Raw genomic sequence first — 4,858 nt, forward strand, 5'->3', positions numbered from 1 at the left:
TGGACGTGGCTAAGCCAGACATTGGTCCATCCCCGTTTCCAAGGGTTGATGGCATCACATGCAATCCCAGTCCAACAAACACTCACGGGTGTGGAATGAGCAATGTGAGTAAAACCAGTGAGACCCTCCTGGGACTCCAGTTATTCTCCTGTCTGGAGGTCCAGGTTTGCATCCAACACACAGGAGAGGCAGAGAAGGAAGGTGTGTGTCCATGAGGAGTGAAAGGCTAGAGGGAGCTGGTCCTCTCTTTTGATGTGGGATTTAAAGTGACTTGTGCTGCTCAGGAAGGCCAGGACTGCATCCAAAGCTGACTGATACCAACAGTCTTTCAAGGAAAGCTGGATTTTTGGGCTGGTCCTCATGATGTGGGATGAACTCAGTGCTTGGACGGTGGTGATGAACACACAGAAAATCAATTCTGAGCCCTCCTGAAAATGTTACTGATTGCTCCTTTTTTATCAGTTTATTTATAAAACCTCAAAGTCTCATCCCAAAAGGCTTCACAAGACACTCTGAAATAGCACAATTGTACTTGTTTGTTAAAGCCCCTGAGGGCAGACGTAAGTTGGGCACTGTGCCTTCCAGGTGGGGTTGCTCCAGAGGAAAACAGGAGTGCCAGGAGCGCTTCTTTCAACTTCAGATGATGTGATATATTGGTCAGGCCTCAGAAGCTGCAGTGATTCCTTATTTCTGTAGCTTTGATCTAAAAAGCTGTTTATTTATGTTTTATTGAACTATAAACCATCCAGTAAACATGCCTTGTGCTTTTTTTATGTTCTACATGAATTCTGTTGTGAAAACGTCAAGGAGAAACGACGAAGATCTTTATTGTGCTGCTGCTGGTGTCTTCTTTGGGAGTTCTGATGCTCTGTGTTTCTGCTGGTAGGAGTGGGGGATTCATAAGGGCTGCAGATGTCCTGCCTGCTGGGCAGCTGGGGGAGAAGGAAGTTTTTCCTTATGAAATCCCAGTGGATACAGCACTGAGGGCACTGTGAGAAAATGATGGTTTGATATTTCCCTTTGGATTCCACTTGGTACTGTCTCTGTCTCATATATACATATCTATCTCATATCTGGAGGTATTAATTATTGTGGTGGGATTTATGTTCTGTTCTTAATTACTTGTGAGACATCCTCACTTGAGGGCTTGATCCTGACTTGCAGGATCTCACAGCAGCCAAAAAACTACATTGAAAAGCTGCTCAGAGCCTGGAGCACAGGCTCACAGCACCAAATCCCTGGGATAAGAGGTTCCAGGTTTTTAGAGCCTCAGTGATATCCCAAATTCCATAGCAGTGCTTCCTTCCTGCTTAAATGTAATACCTCCCACTTATTGTATAACACAATATTCTCATCAGTGTTGTTTTAATAAAGCTGAGGAATGAATTTGTAAATGCCACGTGTGCCTAATTGCTCTGTGCTGTGTGTTAACCTGGCACAGGAGGAATTAACCTTCCCTGATAATTACCAGGTGGGCTGTGGGCTGTTTGCAGCTGCACTGGGGGTTCTCATGAGGCAGGTGGGAGGGGGTCTCCTCCTTTTGCTGGTGCTCCTCTTGCCCTGCAGGCTCCTCAGTTCTGGAGCTCCAGGTACGTCTCCTGTTGGCACATCCAGGTCTCACCACTTCTGCTTTTTATGGTGATTAATTTATTGGGTGTTTTTTCAGATTTAAAGGACTCTCATCTTCCCAGCACACAGGAGACCAGAGAGCTGTGAGCAAAGCCTGTCCCCACGCTGGTTGAACAGGTCAGTGTGTGTGGGAGAGAAGTGGGTTAAGTTGGGGGTCAGCAGTGAGAAAATTTGGGTGTCTGGGCTACTTCCCACCCAAATTATTATGGCCCAGCATCTCAACCATGGAGTGTGGTGCCAGGCAGGATCTGGGTACTGTGTTGTTGGTCCTTCCCCTACAAAATGTGCTGTTCCAAGGCCAGTGTCACCAGTCCTTTTGGGGTGCTGGAGCAGGAGTGGTTCAGAGATGTGAAAGTTGGCTTCCCATCCGCTGGCACGGGGAGCAAAAGGCTAATTCCATTTTACAGTCATCTTTGTACCAATATAGTTTGTGTGTTGTGTTTGACCTCCTGTAACAAGGTTAAACCACAGGGATCCCCTTGAGAAGTTGCTATTCATCTTTTATATGTGAAGATTTTCAAGTATAGAAAGGGGATAAACCTAATACGGTGTTTAATGGGAAAAAATTATGACACCAATAACACATCTGTGTCTGTAATTTCACAGGTTTTCTCTCTGTATATTTATATATGTATATATGTATAATTTAATATCAGCCTCAGGGTTGTGGTCTCACATGTCATCAGCTTGCAGGAAACTGGATCCTTGGGCTAAGTATCAGATGAGTTGCTAATGTTTGGAAAAAAAGCAAAAAAACATGCTTTGGGTCTCTGTTTTATGGCTGTTATTGAAGTAAGAATTTGTGATTGTAACCTGACGCTCGCCCTGCCAACATGTTTTCATTATTGTCTGGATAATTGAAAGTCCAGGCAAATTTGGGTGCTGGGAGATGTTGCACATGGAGGGCTTGGTGCTCACCCAGCTGAGTGCTGGGGTGGTTCATGTGAAGGATGAATATGTTTCAGCACTGAAAGCAAGGCTTTAAAGACTGTTTTATTCCCCCCCAGCAGCAGCCCTGCTGTGGCTGATTAATCAGTGCTCAGTTTATCTCCAGTTCTGGTTACCCAGCACGGGCTGTCACACACAGCTCTGCTCTCTCACAAGCAGCAGTTTGACTTCTCGGGCTTATTTTGTCACAGTTCAGAGTGAACTCCCCATGAAAATGTGTTATTCCCTCCTTGTGTAAGAAATTGTGCCAAGGGAAAGGAGCTTCCCTTTGTGGCAGGACTTCTGGGAAGGGTTGTGAGCAGAACCTTTCTGTTCTTGGAGATGCACCTGTAGAAAGAAGCTGCTGGATCTCCACCAGCTTGGAAAAGGAAGCTTAAACATTTCTGTCCTTACCCCAACCCCTCCCTCAGTTCTTGTAGAATTTCTGCTTGGTTTTGTTTGTTTATGCAAAAAGGGATGGTCCTGGTTCGGGTGGTGACTAAAAAAAACCCAGAATCTTGGTTTGTTGGCAGGAATTGGTATTTAGTGGAAATCACTGTAGCTGGAAGGGCAGACGATGGGGTTTGAACCAAAAGGTGGTCCCTGTGTCAGTGAGACACGATGACAGGGGCACCTCTGTGCCACAGTCCAGGCCTGTTCCTGTTCCATGGGTAAACACATGATTCAAATCCCCAGGATTTATGGATGGAGCAGTTTCCCCACGATGTGAACTCCAGAGCTGACACACACAGAAAAAGGTAAATGAGGTTTGGGAGTTAATCCCTATTAACTGGGCATAACTGGGAAATTAAACCAAACACAAACTTTGGGTGGCTTTGGAAAACACCTTGGGACTCTGCTGCCAGCTCTCTGGATCCTTTAATTAGATGCACGTGTCTGTGCTGACAGAAAAGCAGGGCTTGGTCACTCATTAATCTTCACACACAAGAGGCAAGTGGTTGAGTGCGGCCCACGTGAGACAGAGCTGCTTAGTGCTGACCCACTGCTTGGGGAAAAAGCCTTTGAACAGTTGGGAAAAGCCAACTCCATTTTGAGTTCTGCAAGGAACTAATTACCTGGCTGGACTCTCCCCACATACCAGCTCCTACCCCCATAAATCCCAGGAGCAGCAGCCATCCACCAACGTCCTCCACACTTCTTTTCTGAATCAGGTCCTTTATGTGTATCTCAACTTGCTGGTGGAAGATTCATGGCCCAAGCTGCCCTAAGTATTTTTGTTATGAATAGGAACCCTTAAACATTTCCTTCTCATTTAATTTATCATTTTTTTTTCAGCCTTTCAGCGCTGGGTACAAGCTAGAAATAATGGGAGGTGAAGCTTGTCCCTGAGAAAAGAGCCTTAAAATAATAAAGTGTACACTGGGAAGGGGAGGAGAGGGGGGAAATAGATTACCCATTCCCAGCAGTACAATACCAGTAACACCAGCGTCCCAGTATTGAGTTGGCTCCATGTTTTGGGGCTCGAGGAGAGCAGAGAGGTCCCTACTCACTGTGGGGATGTCCCATACCCAGAGGTACCACAGCTCGTTCCTCTTCCCCAGGGTACTTGTTAATAATTAATTAAGTACTGGTGATTTACTTACACTGGCACCAGTGGTTTGGGTGTGTTTTTTTTTTGTTTTGTTTTGTTTTTTTGCCACGTGGGCAGGGAAAGTTCAAGCTGTGGTTTGAATTAGGGGTTCAAACAAATCTGCTCAGCTCAGAAGGAAACGGAGTTGAAAACACTGCCTTCCTCCCAGTCAGGTATCCCAACAGAAAACTGGGGAGATTTCACTTGGAAATGGATTGTGGGTTTATTAATACTTTTAGTAACACATTTTACAGCTTGGTGTGCCATTCAAGTTCATAACAGAGCACAAAACATAATAGTAATAATATTTAGAGCCTAAAGTGGAGCTGTGTTTGGAGTAAGTTCACTGTTCGTGGCATCCTGAATGGAATAAGAAATGACAAGATTTGAGAAAAGCAGATGATGTATAAAATAGGCTGTTCCAAGTGTACAGAAATCCCTTGAATTATACAGTGGGCAAGACCTGTGTGCTCATGTGTATGGAACAAGTTTGAGATGCGAGTCCTGACCTATTGCTTCGTGTGCAGTTGGGCCCGTGAGTGAAATAACAGACTACTTTTCTCAGCTGCTGAAAGCCCTTTTTTAGGGGCAATTTGGTTCCCTGCCTTTTCAAAGGGAAATTTTATCCATCTTATTTTTCACTGTGTTCTGTTTACTGGTGACATATGGACTTACAAATGTGCAACTCGTCACCAGAGCGGGGAGGACCCT

At 45.2% G+C, this 4,858-nt stretch overlaps 1 long non-coding RNA gene across 1 annotated transcript; it reads left to right on the top strand.

Moving 5' to 3' along the window:
- LOC114063168 lies at positions 1-4,003 on the top strand. Its single transcript, XR_003572517.1, has 4 exons — positions 1-201; positions 887-1,005; positions 3,253-3,314; positions 3,853-4,003. It is a non-coding gene; the product is annotated as an uncharacterized LOC114063168 (long non-coding RNA).
- Positions 4,004-4,858: the final 855 nt, after the last annotated feature.

The sequence above is a fragment of the Empidonax traillii genome, unplaced genomic scaffold (genome assembly GCF_003031625.1).
Source record: "Empidonax traillii isolate 1590-97213 ecotype Southwest subspecies unplaced genomic scaffold, ASM303162v1 scaffold454:size726355, whole genome shotgun sequence".
NCBI classification, from domain to species: Eukaryota; Metazoa; Chordata; class Aves; order Passeriformes; family Tyrannidae; genus Empidonax; species Empidonax traillii.